The 22,070-nt window shown below is 41.6% G+C and overlaps 1 long non-coding RNA gene and 2 other non-coding genes across 3 annotated transcripts; 2 read left to right on the forward strand and 1 right to left on the reverse strand.

Moving 5' to 3' along the window:
- Positions 1–2,942: 2,942 nt before the first annotated feature.
- On the reverse strand, positions 2,943–3,048 carry LOC112845345 (U6 spliceosomal RNA). The gene has a single exon (XR_003218166.1). It is a non-coding gene; the product is annotated as a U6 spliceosomal RNA (small nuclear RNA).
- A 4,555-nt stretch (positions 3,049–7,603) lies between these two features.
- Positions 7,604–8,389, forward strand: LOC109200179 (uncharacterized). The gene is made up of 2 exons (XR_003218161.1): positions 7,604–7,967; positions 8,046–8,389. It is a non-coding gene; the product is annotated as an uncharacterized LOC109200179 (long non-coding RNA).
- A 12,896-nt stretch (positions 8,390–21,285) lies between these two features.
- On the forward strand, positions 21,286–21,391 carry LOC112845346 (U6 spliceosomal RNA). The gene has a single exon (XR_003218167.1). It is a non-coding gene; the product is annotated as a U6 spliceosomal RNA (small nuclear RNA).
- Positions 21,392–22,070: the final 679 nt, after the last annotated feature.

The raw sequence follows: 22,070 nt of genomic DNA on the forward strand, positions 1-22,070 counted from the left end.
AGCAAAAAACACTTAGCCAGATAAGCGTGTTTAGTATGGGACTGACACTTGTTGAGCATATTTTAATGGAATAGATGTGGACTACATTGAAGTGGAAACACCAGCTGAATAGTGTGAGTGTAGCCTGAGGCTATGTCAACACTAACGCGTTTTTGTTTGAAAATACAACGTTTTCTCTCCATTTTGGCATCCGGTCCACACTGAGACGGCGTTTTCGCTGATGGAAAGCGCAGTGGTTTGAAAACGCTCTTGAAAACGAATACATCTGAAAACGGTGGATTTGCGTTGCAGTGTGGACAGCGAAAACGGAAACTTTCTAAAACGATGACGCATGTTAACCTTATGATGCAGTCATGTGACCAATTAAACTAGGATAGCGGAGGGCGTTATACAGCAGTTGTTTTGTTTGCTCTCAATTTTGACAGTCCTATTAAAGATTAATATCAGTCTGTACATGCTCCAGATTTCTTGAAATTATTTAACTCTCAATCGCTTTTGCAACTTTTTACTTTTGTGTTACTCACAGCAACAAGTCCACCTCATTGTTAGTCCATTTAAAAAACTCTGTGCTTTTCCTCAACATTTTGCTGCCACGTTTCAAAGAGCCCGTGTTCTGGGAATCCATCCTACCTAACATACCATCCTACACGTTGTTTCAGCACATGTGCAAAACCTTTGTCAATAACTGCTAGAAACATACTCTGATGGGTAAAATTAAGTGCCAAACCATGATACCTTTGTGAATGTTACCTACAAGCATACTTTAATGGGTAAAATTAAGTGGCAAACTGTCCTGGCTTTTTGAATATGAGCTACAAGCATACTCTGATGGGCAAAGTTAAGTGGCAAACTTAAATTTGTGCTGGAATTACTCTGTGACAGCAGAAATCTGCATAAACTACTTACGGTAGGACGTTTTGCCAAAGTACGATGGTTTGTCAAAACACCAGAAAGTAAATAAGCAGCAGACAGAAATGAGGCAGGTCGAATCTTCTTGCGTTTCACGCATGTGCAGTACTGGCACATAAGCGTTTTCAGCTGTTTCAATGTGGACGCGCAACACTGTGAAAACGACTGAAAATGCTAGTGTGGACATGGAATGTTTTCAGAAGAGAACGCCGTTTTCCAATCTATCCGGGCTAGTGTGGACGCAGCCTCACTCTTCTCTCAACCTCTTCACAATAAACTGTGAACAGATACTGAGGAGAGCAGCAGAAGACCTCATCCAGGAGCTGTTGAAGTACGATTCTTTTTGATGGTAGCAATACTTCCAAAATCAGACGTCTTCATTTGCGCTGGGAGCAGGGGCGATATTGACCCATTTTTTGGGGTGCTTCAGCCAGAGTGATGGCGGCTGAGAGGCAGCGGAGCGGAGGTTGAGTGTCTGGCTTAAAACAGGACATGTTAGCTGCATTTAACCTTCAGTTACTCTTTATATAGTTAGGTAGGACTCAGACCATGTTTCTTTTTAGCAGAAAAACATCACACCAGGTAACCTGCAGTGTTGAAAACGTCTTTTCCGAAGACGTTTGCTACTCTACAATCCGTCCTACTCTGTAGTAAAATTAGCCACATCTGACCGTCCTGTTGCTCCCATTGAAATTTATATAGCCTATTTAAAATCTAAAAATTAAGATTGTCCGTAGCCTACTGTTGTTACCACTGTCCTGTTTGCAATGGATACTGAGAGAGGACTTTTTGTTAGTCATCTTAATAGTATTTTTTCATATTAATGTAAATTTTTCATCTAATTGAATACAATCTATTTGTGTATGATTGTCAGTGCAAAATGGGAGAGAAGAAAGAGGGGAACGTGAGGAGAAAGTACAAGGTCAGGAAGAACCAGGTAATAAAACAGACAACTGACAGGCAAAACAGAAACTGTTAAACTGACAAAGAGACAAAACCTGATTTTACTCACACAATCTGGAAGTTGTGTTCTCCCTATATTAAAGCTGCTATACAGAATCTGCAAAACAAACTGAGTTGAAACATTTTTGACCCCCTTTAACAACATTCCAACATAACATTATCATTGATTGGGGATTTTAAAATTAATGATATATTTTATGTGGTTCAGCCACAACTCTATTAAAACCTCAGCCAGTAATAGGTAGGCCAACTTTTGGACCATCTAGTTGTCTGTATGACTGCCGCAGTACGTACATCACATTTGCACACTATCAGAAAGTGCCAAACAGAGCCCTGGTGGAGTGAGGAGCTGTAAAGAGAAGCAGAGCGCTCTGTTTATATTCTAAAAATGTTGTAAGCTTGTTTCAAAGATTCTGTACAGAAGCTTTAAATGTTTTCCAAAAGCACACATACACTTATCAGTGTTTCTCAAACTTTTTACAGTGTGTAACACTTGATAAAAATGTCAAGCTCTCCTAAGTACCACTATGAAAGCATGAAACTCATAAATCTTACAACACAAAATTATTATTATTAAATTAGTAAAATTAGTATCTGCAGTAAAAAAAAAAATTCATACATTGTATACATTCTACCACAGGCAAAGATGCCTCCATTTTTATCGTTTTTATTAATATTTTGTAATAATTTATTCTGTTTTGGGAGTGGTTTTTTTTAATGTTTCTGTATTATACATTATACACATTAAAAGTTAATCTCTGTCCAAAAAATGCACTCAGTTTACTTTTTACTCACTATGAGCATCATTCATTATTCTCCCCCAGTAATTAAGGTTAGGATATGTATTTTTTTTCCCATTCCAATCCATTCTTCTTTTGCAGCAACAACATTTAAGGATGCAGGGACTGACAACACCCCCAAAGCTCTGATCCTAGAATCGCCCCTGGCTGGGAATAAATAAAATACAGATGCATCTGGAGATCATCCTTTGAAGTAGTATTCTAAAGGCTGATCTGAGGAGCATTCCTCACACACACCTTTATAGCGTAAGGGGGGCGGGCGGCGGGGGTAGCGCTTTGGAACGCTTCACGAAGTTGCGTGTCATCCTTGCGCAGGGGCCATGCTAATCTTCTCTGTATCGTATCCAATTTAGCGTACGCGCTTGCCGAAGCAAGGTAGCCCTTTGGCACCCCTGCACCGGTTGTTCAGTCTGACGTCACTGGCCGTGTCTGGGCCTAAACTCCGCTGCAGGTCCATATATCAAACGATCACTATGGCATTACTGAGAGTTGAAAAACTGTCTAAAGTCTTTCATCTTTAATAAAATGATCAGTGTTCTGCTCTACCAGGTGTAACAATTGAGTTTAACATCCAGGCATCCATGAAAATGGAATTTATAACATTTAACGGCGTTAGAAGTTAGCAGGAAGTTAGCTCGCTAGCTTCTATCTAAATACAATATAGCATGTCCTGACTGCGGGGGTTTTGGAAACAAATTAAAACGTACAGCTCTGCTATCACTTCCAACATAAATGAAGACAGAAAACTAAACAGCAGTGACGTTTGTAGGGTTACTGAAGTTTGGCTAGCTGGTATATAATGATGTGCTACGTGACCGCTAGCGACACAGTTAGCATAATATAAACAAGCTAACTTTTTTTCCACTCGATAAAAGTTAACGTGAGTGTTCTCGGTGGTCAGGAACAAATGTAATCGCATGGCAGGATGCTGGAAAAGGACTAAACTTCAGCCAGGAGAACAAGTGAGATAATCCATCCACAATACGAGGTTAGGCATTCATATACTGCTGCATGGGCTGTGCTGTAGTTACATCGTAAGGTTTTAAAAACTGAGCTCAAATAAATGATTAGCGGTAATAAAAGCCGAGGGATCAACAGTGATCACTGACTGTTTTAGGAGCTTTTTGAGATTAAACAGAAGAAAATACAAAACATTAACCATGTTAACAACACAAAGGCCATATTAAACGCAGACTACTTTAGGCCCGGAAGTAGGATTCGTCACGTCATCACTGAAAAATCGGATCCCTGGGGGTTGCCCTCCCCCCAGGCTTGTACCTGTGGCTATCTGTCCTGGGGGTGGGGGTTGGCTGTTCTCCTGCCCTGCACCCAATCCTTTTGTTCCAAGACTATTTTTCTGTATGTATTCTTATCCTCTAGCAACCGCCATTTCATAATGTTGCAAGCAATCACGAACTCTACAGTCTGTCTAACTCCAGTGTATACCAAGCAATCTATTATTCCCAACAGAAATAAACTCAACATAAACTGAACCCACATTAAAGTTAGCTCGGCGCTTACCTTTAGATGAGCCCACAAACCGAGAGAAACTCCGCGATAAAGCCGGAAGTCTTTCCAAACAGGAAACAGATCAGGGAGCAGAGACCCACGTGGTTCACGCTGATCTCAGCTACAATCCAGGAGACAAGGGTTTGCAGATCGATGCAGATATCGATCCAAACGTTGGTAGTGGTATATGTTCCTGTAAGTTCACTACTTTACTCCCGTTTCATGAAAAAGCAGCTCTCTCTGCTCGACTTCTCTCTTCTACACACACACTTTCTCCGCCCCCTTTTCCTGGCTCTCTGGTGATTTGTTACTGTGCGGTCACGTGACTCAGCTGCACAAGTAACCATGTGGGGTGTTATTTCAAAATTAGTGCATATCTCCTTTTCCAAAACTATTTTCCTTGGCCTCGATGAAATCGTCATCGTGGGAAGAAGATTTGCTAAGGACTCAGGAAAAGAGAGGAGCGATGCTGAGAATTGGAACACCCTTAGGCTGTATCCCAATTCAGGTTCTGCAACCTTAAAGTACGCAGCCTTAACGGTCCTCGAGGGCCGCGTACTCAAAGACCGCAAAGGCCGGAAGTGCGAGGCTTGTGAAATGGGACGGTCTGGCCGTCGCGCTGCTCAGGTTGCCTAGCAACCAGGATACTAACCGCTGGAAACGTTTTACACAACTTTGTTTGTCAGAAATGAAGAAGAAAAAATGTTTTGTTGGTCATTCATTTTTGTCACGACATCACTTTGATTAGTTGAGGATCTGAGAACATATTTCGTTCATTTGTTTGTTTGTTTCTACATGAGCTATGTGTGATTTAAGATAAGATAAGATAAGATAAGATAAGATAAGATAACCTTTATTAGTCCCACACGTGGGAAATTTGTTTTGTCACAGCAGGAAGTGGACAGTGCAAAAGTTCTGAAGCAAAAATTAGAATAAAATAAAATAAGACTAAATACAGTACAAAACTGTACAGAATAAAATACAATACTATATACAGTAGAATAAAATAGAATAAAATATACAATAAGATAAAAATAGAATACAAATGCTATATACAACTCAGTAAAAATACAACGATGCCAGAAAAGATTATTGCACATTAGTGTTATGTGCATATTTGTGGATGTGTGTGTTTGATCAGTTAAAGTATTTAATAAGTATCTGAGGCTGAGAATAGCTTAATAACAGAATAGCTTTAGTGTTTTGTTTTGTTTTTTTAACTTGAGTATGAACTTATACAAAAAGCAGCAAGATATTAAAAAAACAGTTTTTCTTGATTAATAAACACAGTATATCGGATTCATATCGGTATCGGACATAAAAAAAGTGGTATCGTGCCATCTCTAGTTAAAAGTTGAACTGTAAATAGTTGGTTTTTGTATTATATGATTTATTTATTACATTTTATGTGGAGTGAATAAATAAAAGTATATTTACGGTGGCCCCTAGAGACAAAGCACGTACAAACTTCAAAACGAAACAGAAGTGCTCCAGGATGCTCGGCGCAGTGTTGGTTTTTTTGTTACCTAGTGGCTACACAAGCCAGCAAGTACCAACGACCGGATTTGGTGTGTGGTAGTAACAGGTAATAGAGATGGACCGATCCGATATTAGGTATCGGTATCGGTCCGATACTGACGTAAATTACTGGATCAGATATCGGCGAGAAATAAAAAATGTAATCCGATCCATTAAATATCAAAAAAGCACCTCACAAAACTTGCGACACGGCGTAACTCGGCTCATAACCGTAGCAGTCGGAGCAGTGTGCATCACGTGATAGAGCGGCTGTGTGTATTTGTAGCCTCGCTAGCAAACCAGCATTTCATCTCCGAGGAAGTTATCCCAGAGAGAAGTAAAGCAAGTGTGTAAGTTCATCTCTGAATGTTTGTAAAGCGTACCTGCGTTAAGCTTAACCACCGATATATGGAGCGTCTGCCTCTTCTCTCTCTCCCTCTCCTGCCGCTACTTCATGAAACTCCTTAATGATCAGCTGATCGGCTTTTCTGTCACCAGTCCGTCTCTCTTCTTTGTTTTTGGCCCACTTTGCACCAGAAAGAGGAAACCAGCGGCTGAACAACAGCAGCACGTTTAACCTTGATAAGCTGTTGTTAGAATTTATTTAATATTACTTTCTAGACCAGGATCCTTTTCTACGTAGCTGACGGCTGGTAACTGTGCAGGGGCGGATCTAGCAAAGTTTAGCCAGGGGGGCCGATAGGGCATTAACAGGGAAAAGGTGGGCACAAAGGCATACTTTTCTTTCTTATTCTCATTTAAAATGTCTAGCTTGTAATAAATAATTATCTGAATCTTACACCCAAAGTTTTAATCTGATGTAAAATGTATAGAAGTCCATTACTGTATATAGTAACTGTTAAATGTCTAATATACCCCAGTAAGCTATAGTACTTTTTCCTTTGGGAAGATACCATCTGTGAATTCTGCAATTCTGTAGTAGAAAGATGTTGAATCTATTTACTTGAAAAATAATTTATTTCTGTGCATTTTTTTTCACACTGCATCAAATTAAAGTTGATTATGTCGATTAAGCATCATGAGATGGAGGGTGGGCGGTGGTTCCCTATTTTTTTTTTGCTGGGAGTTTGCAACCCTATTAGTTAGGTTGCTTAATATTTCTGCTAAGTACTCTTTAAAATACCAGAATAGGAAGGATGGAGTAGGTTTAAGTTTATTAGATTGATCAGTATTGCTGAACTATGAAATATTTTGGGTGCAGTGTATTTTTTACATACAGGTATAACAGAGTAGCTTTAGTGTTGTTGTTTAATTAAACTTGAGTATGAATTTATACAAAATGCAGCAAGATATTAAAGAAACAGTTTTATTGATTAAAAAACACACTATATCGGATTAATATCGGTATCGGCAGATATCCAAATTTATGATATCGGTATCGGTATCGGACATAAAAAAGTGGTATCGTGCCATCTCTAACAGGTAAATCAACATTTTTTTTTAAATTATTTGAATATAATTGAGTGCTTGTGTATAAATACACAAACAATACACATATGCTGTCAATTGTGTAATTTAAGTGATCTAGGTAGCTCTGTTTTGGAAGTTCAGTTAACAGCAGAAATGTGTTTTGGAATTTGTACGTGCTTTGTCTCTAGGGGCCACCGCATATATTTATATATAAACATATATAAATAAAACCACCTTTTTTACGTTAGTAATTCCTTTTGTGCATAATTTTATATAATTGTTAATAATAAATTAATTAAAGAAACAAAAAAACCTGAAGAGCCGGTTTGGAGCAAAAATAGCCAGAAATCCCATCACTATAAAGCTCAGAGCATGACCGTATGTCACTCTCCCTCTTAGAACAACCAGGAAGAGGAAGTAAACAGGAAATGAAGCAATACAGGTAACCCACCAGGAAGTGAGGTTATGAATGTGACAGGTGAGACCTGGAGACTTGGAACCGCCCCTGGTGGGCGGAGCTGGTCTGTGCTCCTTTCATAAGCGCAGGTGTGGGCAATTAGGTATTCCTCAGCAAACCTGAAGCTGCAAGTGTGTGGTCCAAGTTGGGCAAGTTGGTGTTAACTTCTGTCTATGAAAGTCTGATATGGGTCCTCCCCTAAACTTCTTTTAGAACGGTAGGTTACACAAAAATGTACCACTTGAGCTCTGGCTGTTGGCAGAGGTTTATAGTTATGTGCACCCTTGTAGGTGGGAAACATTGCTCCCGTGAGAACAGTACAGTGGACTTCATCGCCACTGACCCACAGTTATTTGGGTGTGATACGAACTTGTGGACAGGTAACAAAACAATTAAGTTGAGGAATATTCCTGTGTTTTATTGTCCAGCATAAGTGATCTCCTGCCTTTTATTCACAGAGTACCGAGCTGCTGCTTTGCCCGGTGGATTTCTGGTTGCGGGCAAAGGACCCAACACATCAGTGTGTTTTAATTTGTTTTAAACTGGTGTAAGTCGACAGACTGACTGTTGCGGCTGTCGATTGTTTTGTTTTGTTTTTCTTTTCTTTTTTCTGTATCAGTAGGCACCACAAATATTGATTCTTTTAGTATTTTTAACCCTTTTCTTAAATGTGTATAGATATATTGTCGCGAACGGTGAAGGCGCTGCAGGGAGAACAAATCCTTTTTTTTTCCCTCACCGCTTCTGCATGCACAGCGGTGGGCCTGAGTGAAGACGGCACTGAAGCTTTTGTTTTTCTCTATAGTGTTTTGCCCATTTGGGGTCGTGTCAGTTGCTGTCCCTTTTTAACCTGTGTTATGTTGATTTGTTTTTAATGGTTCCCCGCAGCGCTTGTCCTGTCTCACGGGCAATCATACAGTTTTATCGTTTTTAAATAAGGTAAAGCTTTTAATTGTTTAAGTGCCGCTGTTACATTGTTACTTTTATTTTGTATTAAAAATTAAATTCTTTTTAACTGACTGTGCGCCTACGGCTCTGTCCTATTTTAAATAGGTACCTACCACGGGGCACATATATAAAATCTTCTTATTTAACATTTTTAACTCTTTTTACTGTTCTTTTTAACTTAAATACATAAAAATGAATTATTTTAAAGCAAACATTAAAGATAAATGACATAATTGCCTTTGAGGAATCACAAGTTGTGTTTTATTAAATTATATAAACAAAGAGGATTTAAACGTGGGGCAAGGACAGGTGACCAGTGTTCTTTAAAAGACAAGTTCATTGACTTGTTCCATGTATGCCCTGCTTTCTAGCAGACAGGGCATACATGGAACTCTATAACAAGTGGCCAGCATAGCATACAGGGACATCTGTGCTCAGTGGGGCCAAAGAGGTTTGCGTTAAAAAACAGATTTATGAGATTTTTAGGGTTTTGTGGCCAAATAGAAAACCTGGAGAGGTAGACGAGGTCAGTTTAACTGATATCAGTCCTATCACAGCCATTAAGGGGAAAATGTCTTCTCTTCCTCGGTGGACTCTACAAACACAGTCTACTGAACACAGTGGCTAAAAATATAAAATGCAGAGGCTGTTGTAAAAGTTATCAGCAGCTTTCTTTTAGGGCTCTGAATGTTGTAATTTTTTCAGTGAGAACACAACACACGTAAAACCTGCTCACAACTAAGTCTGGATTTTGGTCTTATACATGAGTCCAGGACACTCAGATGCAGGTCAGATTTCCATGTATCTGAAATGAGGTAATCAATGTGTTTAGAGAGTCAGTCAGCTCTGATACTTCAGGGTCACTGCAGGAAGGTAGAAATCTGTGTGGAGAGACAGGAATAGGAAGTAAAGTGACGAATTAGAGAAGAGATTATATCACAATAAAACAGGAAGTGAAACAAAAAGAAAACCAAAGGATCACCACAGAGAGAAGAAAATAATAGAATCAAAGTGAAACTAGCAACGTTCAAAATAACAATGAGTTCAAAGTGTGAGGAGGTCTGATGTTCCAACAGTGTTCAGGCTGAGAATTATTACCTGCAATGCTCCAGTTTGACCTCATGGTGGCAGTGCTGTCTCACTGTCATAATGTTTTATAGATCATGTGCAGGTGTCAGCAGTGTTAATATGTAAATCTAGTGCAGTATATTAATCTTTGTGTCATTGTGAAGTCACATAATGTTGCACTGAAAAAATAATATTTTAAAAAGCTCAAACAAAGAAAGTGTTCATGACCTTTGACCTTTGAATTTATAATATCTTTACCCACATGATTGGAGCAGAACTGGAAATCTTTGGCTTCTATAACCTGTAAAAACTTCAGATTTTAAGATTTTTTCATGCAGTGTGTGATTTTGTGACACTTTGTGGTGTCATTGTGACATCGTATTGAAAAAATAAACTGTGTGTTGTTCATCTCTCTTCATGTCCTTTCATATTAGATATTATACTCCACATGGTTCCTTTACATTAATTTTGAAAGTCAACTTTGACCTTTGGCCCTAACAACAAAGGTCTACACTGCTAACACACAGACCGACAACATGACAGTGTTTGTGTGTTTGTTGTCATGGCAGCAGCAGCCATCAGTGACACCAGCACACAAAAGCAACACAACAGCAGGTTCAAACACTCAAAGAGCTGCATTACATTTGAATGTGTGACTGGTTGCTGAGCTGTTTGATGTTATGCGTCAGAGTTCAGCTTCACATGTTTGAAATAATAACACATTTCTGGGAGCAACAATGACAGAATAAGGAACAGGACAGACGATGACGACCTTCTTCTGTTGGACATGTGCACATCAGTTATATGCATTGATCCAGTGCTGTTTCACAAGTACACACACACAACAGGAAGCGGTTACCGCTTACAGATGAAGGTCATGTGGAGTTAACATCTGATTTACTGTTGGCTGGTTTCATCTGTGAAAACAAATGAACAAACTTCTTTTGGCTCTCAGAGGAGGCGGACACACTTTTTCTCCTCTCCTCTCCCTTATCTTCCCTGCTTATGTCCTTGTCCGGTCTCGTGTTTTTTGTATTACTTTCCCTGGAACACTCTCTCAGAGTCTGTTTCAAAGAACAGCTTTGAAAGTCTCATGAGTTGTTGTAACAGAAAAATTACCATCATAATCCGGCTACCCCTCGGTGCCAGCTGTGGGCTCAAGGCTGGAGCTGAAAAAAAAACTCGCTGATAACGACTATGTTGAGTCTGTTCCTTCCCATTCCATGCAAGGCCACCTGGGTTGGCTGGAAGACTGTTTACTTAGCCTGGCAGGGCGAAGGTCACTGTCTCAGCTGAACTATGGACACACACACACACACATATACTGATACTGATAAGCACTCACTGACGCATCGCCCTCCCTACCCCAGATCCAACGCCACCTCCAACGCTTACCTCCCCTCTGATGTGGACATCAGGTCGAAGATTGCAGCGGTCAAAGATTGCAGAAGATTGCAGCGCAGGCGCAGTTGAAGATTGCAGCGGTCCCAGATCAGCTGTACACACAGGAACACTTTCCCATGTTGCTTGTCTGTGTTTATTGTGCTATGGTGTTTTGATATCTGTACATTCCTGTATTATCCTTTTGTGTTACACCTTTCAATGTTTTTTTTTTCCTCGCTACCTAGCCTGACCTGTCTCCCCAATGTGATGTTTTTGTATTGTATGTACGGTCGGCAAGGTCTGTCATCTCAGTTGTGGGCAAAAGACCTGCAACTGACATATAAAGGCTATCTCTCTCATCTCATCATCAAATCAAATGAATTGAATTGAAGAAAAGCTGTCAGACTTTATCTGACACAATATAAAGAAAATCACCTCCATCACAAAGCGGAATTGTACTCAGTTACTCTCCTGTACTCTCATTACAGTCATGTGACAAGACTGTTTACAGTCATGTGACAAGCATAAAAGTTACTGTACAGCTATCATTTGTTAACATGACGCTTGTTCTTATACATGTAATACATTTATTACCAAACTGAAAGTTTATCCGCTGGTCATTCGACATGACGAATGACTTCTGAAGTCTTAATTCATCTCAAGACGCTGTAAATTCCCGTCAGTAGCACTTTCAGTCCACTAGTAAAGAGTAGTTCTATTAATCTGTGCTTGAACCGGAACTGGATGTAAGTCCCAAAAAACTGAATTTTGGAACTGAAATTGAATTGTAGAACTGAAACTGAATGGTGAGAGTGAAACTGAAATTATTTGAGAGCTGAATTTTTATAGGATAAAATGCAGTTTCAAAGCAAATCAATTCATTTTCAAAATTTAAAATTCAATTTAAATTTAGTGATGATCATTTTCAAACCATAAATTCAATTTCAAATTAGACTAATTCAAATTCAGTTTTCAAAAGCTTTTATTCAAGTTACAATTCAGATTCAATCTGAGCAATTCCAATTCCAATTTAACTTATTCAAATTCAGTTTCTGATGGCACAGATACTATAAGTTTTACTTCAGTGCAGTTCAGTGATGGATGGAGGAAAATTTATTGTAGGCACAGAGATCCTTAACAGGGAGGAGAAAAAGAGTTACACTGGATCACAACAGTAAATTCTAAGAGAACAAGATGTATTTAATTTTATCCAATCCGATCCAAACCATCTTTATTCATACAGCACTTTAAAATACCCAGCACAGGACCAATAGAATAAAACAAAATGGTAAAAAAAACAAACATCAAAATTAAAACAGCCTTATATTTAAAACAAGATAAAACAAACAGAAGAGGCCTGTCTTATCTCAAAAGGCAGATTGTTCCACAGCACAATCTCCTCTAAGTTTATGCTCAGTTCTGATTACATTAAGGGACAGTCATCAGCTGGCATCTAAATACACATTTAGGGCGACCAAAAACCATCACCTCCGTGTTTTTGTCATTGAAGTCAAGTCAAGTCAAGTTGGCTTTATTGTCACTTCAGCCATATACAGTTTGTACACAGTGAAGCGAAACAACGTTCCTCCAGGGCCAAGGTGCTACATGCAACATAAATTAACAGAAAATCACTAAACTAGCTAACTAGAGACAGGACAGACTGACCTAACAAAAATTACAACATAAATTAACAAAAACTAACTATCTAACTAAAAACTAACTATTCTAACTAGGTAGGTAGTGCAAAGGAAACCGTAAACATACTTGGTAGGTAGGTAGTGCAAAGGAAACCGTAAACATACTTGGTATGTAGGTAGTGCAGGAACAGTAAACATAAAAATATTGTGCAAAAAGAGCATTTACAGGTTGATGTGTAAGTCCAGTCTCAATGCTTTGAGGTAGTTGAGTTGAGTGATAGAGTGTGTGTGTGTGTGTGTGTGTGTGTGTGTGTGTGTTTATCAGTCCAGTCCCTTTTTGTTGAGGAGACGGATGGCTTGTGGAAAGAAGCTGTTGCACAGTCTGGATGTGTGTGCCCGAATGCTTCGGTACCTTTTTCCAGATGGCAGGAGTGTGAAGAGTGTGTGAGAGGGGTGTGTCCAATCAGCCACAATGCTGGTGGCTTTGCGGATGCAGCGTGTGGTGTAGATGTTCTTAATAGAGGGGAGAGAGACCCCGATGATCTTCTCTGCTGTTCCCACTATCCGCTGTAGGGTCTTGCGGTCCGATATGGCACAGTTCCCAAACCAGGCAGTGATACAGCTGCTCAGGATGCTCTCAATAGTTCCTCTATAGAAGGTGGTCAGGATCGGTGGTGGAAGCTGGGCCTTTCTCAGTCTTCTCAGAAAGAAGAGACGCTGTTGGGCTTTCTTGTGCAGGAAGCTGGTGTTGAGGGACCATCCGAGGTCTTTATCCAGGTGGACGCCCCGGAATTTTTTGCCGTCGACGATCTCCACAGAGGAGCCGTTGATGCTCAGCGGTGAGTGGTCGCCTCGTGTCCTCCTAAAGTCAGCAACCATCTCTTTTGTCTTGTCAACATTCAGAGACAGGTTGTTGTCTTTACACCAGACCGTTAGCCTCTGCACTTCCTCTCTGTACGCTGACTCGTCGTTCTTGCTAATGAGACCCACCACGGTCATGTCATCAGCGAACTTAATGATGTGATTTGAACTGTGTGTTGCTACACAGTCATGAGTCAGCAGTGTGAACAGTAGAGGACTGAGCACACAGCCTTGTGGGGCCCCAGTGCTCAGTGTGGTGGTGCTGGAGGTGCAGTTCCCGATCCGTATTGACTGAGGCCTTCCGGTCAGAAAGTCCAGGATCCAGTTGCAGAGGGAGGTGTTCAGGCCCAACAGGCTCAGCTTTCTGATCAGCTGTTGGGGGATGATCGTGTTAAATGCTGAGCTGAAATCTATGTACAGCATTCGAACGTGTGTGTCCTTCTTGTCCAAGTGCGTGAGGGCAAGATGGAGTGCAGTGGAGATGGCGTCATCCGTTGAGCGGTTATGGCGGTATGCAAATTGCAGTGGGTCCAGTGAGGGGGGCAGCAGGGTCTTGATGTGTCTCATGACGAGCCGCTCGAAGCACTTCATGATGGTGGGTGTAAGTGCAACAGGACGGTAGTCGTTGAGACAGGACACAGAAGACTTCTTGGGCACGGGGACGATGGTGGTGGCCTTGAAGCACGTGGGAACGACGGCACTGCTCAGAGAGATGTTGAAGATGTCGGTGAGAACATCTGCCAGCTGTTCAGCACATTCTCTGAGCACTCTGCCTGGGATGTTGTCTGGACCAGCAGCTTTATGTGGGTTGACTCTGCGTAGAGTTTTCCTCACCTCAGCTGTAGTGAGACACAGCACCTGGTCGTTCGGAGGAGGGGTGGACTTCCTCGCCGCCACGTCGTTCTGCCTGTCGAACTGAGCGTAGAAGTTGTTCAGCGCATCTGGGAGGGAGCCGTCACCATCACAGGCAGGTGTTGTCGTCCTGTAGTTGGTGATGGCTTGTAAGCCCTGCCACATGCGCCGTGTGTCGCCGCTGTCCTTGAAGTGGTTGTGGATTCTCTGGGCGTGTGCACGCTTCGCCTCTCTGATGGCCCGAGAAAGTTCCGCCCTAGCTCTGCTAAGCGCCACCTTATCTCCCGCTTTGAAGGCAGAGTCTCTGGTCCTCAGAAGTGCACGCATTTCCGCAGTAATCCACGGTTTCTGATTGGGTCGTGAGATGATGGTCTTGGAGACAGTGACGTCATCGGTGCATTTGTTGATGTAGCTGGACACTGATGACGTGTACTCCTCCAAGTCAGTGAAGTCGCCGTAAGTTGCTGCCTCCCTAAACATGTTCCAGTCAGTGCTCTCAAAACAGTCCTGAAGAGCAGAGGTGGCTCCTGCTGGCCAGGTTTTCACCTGCTTCAGAACCGGTTTTGATCGCCTGACGAGTGGTCTGTATGCTGGAATTAGCATAACAGAGATGTGGACTGAGTAGCCAAGGTGGGGGCGGGGCTCTGCTCAATATGCGCCGGGGATGTTTGTATAAACAAGATCCAGCGTGTTTTCCCCTCTCGTTGCAAAGTCCACATACTGATGGAATCTAGGAAGCACTGACTTGAGATTTGCATGGTTGAAATCTCCAGCAACAATGAACAGTCCATCCGGGTGTGTGTTTTGCAGTTCACTGATGTTTGTATACAGTTCCCCTAACGCTTCCTTAGCATTAGCGCTAGGTGGAATGTACACTCCGATAATGAAAACAGTGGTGAATTCCCGTGGTAAATAAAAAGGTCTGCATCTAACAGTCACAAACTCCACCAGCGATGAGCAATAGCTAGAAACTAGCACAGAGTTCTTGCACCATTTCGCGTTGATGTAGATACACAGGCCGCCACCGCGAGTCTTACCACACAGAGCTGCGTTTCTGTCGGCACGAAACGAGGCCAGCCCGTTCAGCTGAATAGCGGCGTCCGGTACTCTGTCGCTGAGCCATGTCTCCGTGAAAATAAAGACACAGCAGTCTCTAACCTCACGCTGTGTAGCCTGCTGGAGTCGGATATAGTCCAGTTTATTATCCAGGGAGCAGACGTTGGATAAGATGATGGACGGGAGAGCCGGCTGGCTAGGGTTTGTTTTTAGCCTAGCACAGACTCCCGCCCGCTTGCCGCGCTTCCGCTTCCTCGCGCACCGCTTCCGATGTCCCCTCCTCCGGCCGCCGGCATCAGGCAATGACGAGGCTTCGAGGCCTGGTTCGCGGAGCAAGCCGAGTTCGCGTAGCGTTTCCCGCAGCCCTTCTTGGGTGTCGTTAACCGGGTTATTTAGGTTGCAAAGTGTCTGGCTGTTGTATGTACGGACACCAGTTCCGACGATATCCATACATGGAGTAAAATAAAAACACGATACACACAAAAACGTAAACAATGTAGCACCATTTTTGGCTCCGGAGTGGCCGCTGCGTGCTACTGCCGCGCCGCCATCATCCGCCATACAGATGAACAGATTTATCCAGAGGAGAGATGTATCTGTACAAACGATTTCATCCTTTAAACCTGAACTCTGTAAACGGCTTAATGTTCGATGTGCTAAAGAATAGAAAACATTATTTCCCATCAGACCATGAGAAACATTCAGGCATCTAACACAGTAACACTAGTTAGCTGTGTGCACTACTAAAAAAAGGCTGTTCCAATTCTCAGCATCGCTCCTCTCTTTTCCTGAGTCCTTAGCAGTTCTCCTTCTCACGATGACGTTTTCCTTGAGGCCAAGGAAAGAGTTTAGGGAAAGGAGATAGGCGCTAATTTTGAAATAACAACCCACGTGGATACCTTGTGACGCTGAGTCACGTGACCGCACAGCCACAAATCACAGCAGAGCCGGGAAAAGGGGGCGGAGAAAGTGTGTGTGTAGAAGAGAGAAGTCGAGCAGAGAGAGCTACTTTTTTACAGATACAATTGTCAAAATCTGAAGGGAAAAGTGTAGTTTGGACAGAAAGTAGGAACTTCTGGCAAATGGCATGGGATAATGAAACAAAAGGGAGACATTTATATAGGGTGCAAAACACAATAGAAGCCAAGAGGAGTAGCGGATTAAAGAGATAAGAGGAGGTTGTTATCAGTAGACTACGAATGGGCCACTGCTTTTTGAATGGGACTCTTTTTAGGATAGGTATACATCTGACTGGGTTGTGTGATGGGTGCACTGATATGGAGACGGTTGAGCATGTACTCCTTGGTTGTAGGAAGTATGCAAGTCACAGGAGGGTGATGTGGGGTGAATTGAATGGTGGAAGGGAACTTACGTTTGAACAAGTGGTTGATAAGTTAAGTCACGGTGAAGGGAAAGTGTTGGTTTTTCGGTTTTTGAGAAATACTGGTCTCATCAAGAGGATCTGAGGATTCAGGAGTGATGGATGATTAACAGCCAGGAGATGACAGTAATGCAACAGTTTTGGATGCAAGCTGCCATTAAACTTGACTGACGAAGAAAAAGAAGAAGAAGAAGAAGAGAGCTGCTTTTTCTACAGATGATAGGAGAACATGAGACAGGGCTTTGTGGAGTGTGCCAGGAGGAGGAGGGGGCAGTAGAGCATGTAATACTGCAGTGCAAGGGTTATGATGTGGAGAGTAGTGATGGTGAGATGAAGCCTCATGATGAACTGAAGCTTTCCACCCAATTGGTCGACTCATGGTTCGAAGCACTGTGATGATTCATTTGCTCTACTGCGCCATCAAGTGGACAATTCAAGTGAAGTGGGCTGTGTGATTATAATGATGTGATGTGTAAACCTCTAAACTGAATAAATAAATTGTTTTCATGGTTATTTATCCCGAATATTGTCTCAGTATGTGTGATACAAAAGAGAAAGTGGAAACTATCAGGACAGAGTTTTGGTATTATTGTGTAACTGTTAGCCTCAGACAGTCAGTCAATAGTTTAATTCAGATCATAGATCAGTACATTTGCATATTTTTATAACTATAAAAAGAAAGCTGCCACTTTCGATACTTTATCTAATGTGTAAGCATCACAGCAGATGCCTTTGTGTCAACGTAGCTGAGGCTAAAACAGAAAAACGATTTTATAAAAAATATTCAGCAGTAGATCAAAACTGAAAGAAAACCATTAATCAACAAATGAACATTACCTGATGCTGCTGAATTGAAGCAAAGCAAATTGCAGAGGTTTTATTAGACACACAACTTAGCGTTTTGCAATTTTGCATAATGTTAAAAAGTTTAAATTTGCTTAGCCTATTGAACGGCAGAAATTAGGTTTTCTTTTTGGAAGTATTTAAAAGGGAAAAAACAGCGGCTGACAGCGCTGTAAACAACGGTAGACTCATGCGTAACAAACAAGCGAATAATGCAGAAAACAGATTTTTGGACGGGAAACTGTTCTTGAAGTATACTGTGTGTGTGTGTGTGTGTGTGTGTGTGCGCGTGTGTGTGTGTGTGTGTGAGAGAGAGAGAGAGAGTGAGAGAGTGAGAGAGAGAGCTGTGCATGAAGTGTGATTTTATCCTGGTGAAAGCAAAACAGCAAAAGTCAGAGGAAATTCATGACGATGTTTATGTGAAGCTTAGTTTGGATCTTCTTCTGCTGGTTCGGTCAATATTGTTTGAAGGGAATTAAAACCTGCAGCTTCAGAATCAGCGCAAACAAGGCGTAAACACGAAACACGGACCGCCGACGGGTCAGAATCAGTGAGCTGTCGGCTTTCAGCCCCGACCGTGTCCGTGCCGTCGGGTGAGAAAGTCACATCTCACTGATTCTGATGCGTCAGCGGGTCCGCGCTGTGTGTTTACGTCTTTGTGCAGAATCGGTGTACCTGCTCTCATTTACTGTTTTAGCTGTTTGGTGGTTGTTGAAATGTAGTAATATTTATATTAGAAATCGATTCAGGATTTTAATGAATCGATATCACGTTATCCAAGCTAGAATCGATTTTAATCGATAATCAAAACCTGCTCCTAGTAACTGTGTAATCATGCTTATGTGCATCTGGATGATGACACAAACTAGTGTTTGGTGCTTCACTTTTTAATAAACTAAAAGACAGAAATCAGATTATAGGATCTGTAGTGTTGTTTATTTATATTATGGTGATTATCATGTGTGATATTTATTACTGTGTGCATACTTTATTAGGAGAGATGAAATAAAAAGAAATCTCTTCCTTGCTGGTTCCATCGAAGAAGAAATGCTCAAGTAAAACGTACATAATCCAATTCCACAACAGGGTGATGGGGAAATCAGCTGTGTTTGCTGCCCATTTTATTTGGAATCTGGCGCGAACCGGTGAATCATTTCCTGAATCAGTCACGTGGTACGTACTGCCCGCGAGGCCTCGAACGTCACTGCATACGTAATCAAAGCAAGCCTCGATACGCGCTTCACTAAGGCTACGTTCACACTGCAGGCAAATACGATTTTTTTTGCCCCTATGCGACCCATATCCGATCATGGTATGACAGTGTGAATGGCACAAATCAGATATTTTCAAATCCGATCTGGGTCACTTTCGTATGTGGTCCTGAATCCGATACATATCCGATGTTTTAGAAAGCAACTGCTGTGTGAACGGTCAAGTCGCATTAAATCCGTCTTTTACGTCACTGACACAAGACAGACGCCAATTATCAGCGCCGGAGAAGCGCCCGATAGGACATTGCGAACGATTTCTTTCCATCCGGTGAAACTGTTAGGAAGACCACGTTGGAGAAACGTGAACATTTTATTTGTACTGTATTTTCTGCAGATTCTGACAGAAATCTGCAACTATCCTTTGAAGCACCGCTCCTCTAAAACAGCAATAAGGATCATTATTAGGTCATCTACATTATTATGTAAATAACAAAATAACTTAAAGCCAAAATTTGGAAACATAAAGTCCGAAGTCTTTATATTAAGGGCAATCAGTCAAACAATATTGTTTGCTCTGGGTCTAAACAGAGCGAGTTGTGTGTGACATCTTCTTTTGCGCATGCGGGCCGCTTTGAGCGTTCACACTAGAGCGCGTTTGATGTCGCATTTTATGTGTAGTGTGAACAAGCAAACAAAAAAATCGGATTTGATCAAAAAATCGGAATTCAGCATTAAGACCTGCAGTGTGAACGTAGCCAAAAACGCCCCCGAGATTACCCGAAGCACGATTCGACGCTTCGACACACAGGACACATCACTAGTGGAGAGGAAAGTTCTGCAGAATAGATTGAAGGAGTGGGGAATTGGGGAATTTAATCTGAAGAGTGTGTTGGAGGGTAGTAGGGCACAGGTGAGGGAACGGGTGGGGTTTCTGAAGGATATAGGTGTTTATGTAAGAGTGTAGTTTTTTGGGTTTTTTTGATACAAATTGTAAACTCACTGTCTGGCCCATACTCCGGAACAGTAGGAGGCGGTAATGCTCTTTTACGTTGGTTGCCAACCGCCGTTAAACACAAAGAAGAAGAGAGCTGCTTTTTCATGAAATGGGAGTAAAGTAGTAAATTTACAGGAACATATACCACCACCAACGTTTGGATCGATATCTGCATCGATCTGCACCCTTGTCTCCTGGATTGTAGCTGAGATCAGCGTGAACCACGTGGGTCTCTGCTCCCTGATCTGTTTCCTGTTTGGAAAGACTTCCGGCTTTATCGCGGAGTTTCTCTCGGTTTGTGGGCTCATCTAAAGGTAAGCGCCGAGCTAACTTTAATGTGGGTTCAGTTTATGTTGAGTTTATTTCTGTTGGGAATAATAGATTGCTTGGTATACACTGGAGTTAGACAGACTGTAGAGTTCGTGATTGCTTGCAACATTATGAAATGGCGGTTGCTAGAGGATAAGAATACATACAGAAAAATAGTCTTGGAACAAAAGGATTGGGTGCAGGGCAGGAGAACAATCAACCCCCACCCCCAGGACAGATAGCCACAGGTACAAGCCTGGGGGGAGGGCAACCCCCAGGGATCCGATTTTTCAGTGATGACGTGACGAATCCTACTTCCGGGCCTAAAGTAGTCTGCGTTTAATATGGCCTTTGTGTTGTTAACATGGTTAATGTTTTGTATTTTCTTCTATTTAATCTCAAAAAGCTCCTAAAACAGTCAGTGATCACTGTTGATCCCTCGGCTTTTATTACCGCTAATCATTTATTTGAGCTCAGTTTTTAAAACCTTACGATGTAACTACAGCACAGCCCATGCAGCAGTATATGAATGACTAACCTCGTATTGTGGATGGATTATCTCACTTGTTCTCCTGGCTAAAGTTTAGTCCTTTTCCAGCATCCTGCCATGCGATTACATTTGTTCCCGACCACCGAGAACCCTTACGTTAACTTTTATCGAGTGGAAAAAAAGTTAGCTTGTTTATATTATGCTAACATAGCTGTGTCGCTAGCGGTCACGTAGCACATCATTATATACCAGCTAGCCAAACTTCAGTAACCCTACAAACGTCACTGCTGTTTAGTTTTCTGTCTTCATTTATGTTGGAAGTGATAGCAGAGCTGTACGTTTTAATTTGTTTCCAAAACCCCCGCAGTCAGGACATGCTATATTGTATTTAGATAGAAGCTAGCGAGCTAACTTCCTGCTAACTTCTAACGCCGTTAAATGTCATAAATTCCATTTTCATGGATGCCTGGATGTTAAACTCAATTGTTACACCTGGTAGAGCAGAACACTGATCATTTTATTAAAGATGAAAGACTTTAGACAGTTTTTCAACTCTCAGTAATGCCATAGTGATCGTTTGATATATGGACCTGCAGCGGAGTTTAGGCCCAGACACGGCCAGTGACGTCAGACTGAACAACCGGTGCAGGGGTGCCAAAGGGCTACCTTGCTTCGGCAAGCGCGTACGCTAAATTGGATACGATACAGAGAAGATTAGCATGGCCCCTGCGCAAGGATGACACGCAACTTCGTGAAGCGTTCCAAAGCGCTACCCCCGCCGCCCGTCCCCCCTTACGCTATAAAGGTGTGTGTGAGGAATGCTCCTCAGATCAGCCTTTAGAATACTACTTCATAGGATGATCTCCAGATGCATCTGTATTTTATTTACTCCCAGCCAGGGGCGATTCTAGGATCAGAGCTTTGGGGGTGTTGTCAGTCCCTGCATCCTTAAATGTTGTTGCTGCAAAAGAAGAATGGATTGGAATGGGAAAAAAAATACATATCCTAACCTTAATTACTGGGGGAGAATAATGAATGATGCTCATAGTGAGTAAAAAGTAAACTGAGTGCATTTTTTGGACAGAGATTAACTTTTAATGTGTATAATATATAATACAGAAACATTAAAAAAAACCTCTCCCAAAACAGAATAAATTATTACAAAATATTAATAAAAACGATAAAAATGGAGGCATCTTTGCCTGTGGTAGAATGTATACAATGTATGAATTTTTTTTTTACTGCAGATACTAATTTTACTAATTTAATAATAATAATTTTGTGTTGTAAGATTTATGAGTTTCATGCTTTCATAGTGGTACTTAGGAGAGCTTGACATTTTTATCAGGTGGTACACACTGTAAAAAGTTTGAGAAACACTGATAAGTGTATGTGTGCTTTTGGAAAACATTTAAAGCTGCAGTACAGAATCTTTGAAACAAGCTTACAA

Source organism: Oreochromis niloticus, unplaced genomic scaffold, assembly GCF_001858045.2.
Source record: "Oreochromis niloticus isolate F11D_XX unplaced genomic scaffold, O_niloticus_UMD_NMBU tig00006833_pilon, whole genome shotgun sequence".
Lineage (NCBI taxonomy): Eukaryota > Metazoa > Chordata > Actinopteri > Cichliformes > Cichlidae > Oreochromis > Oreochromis niloticus.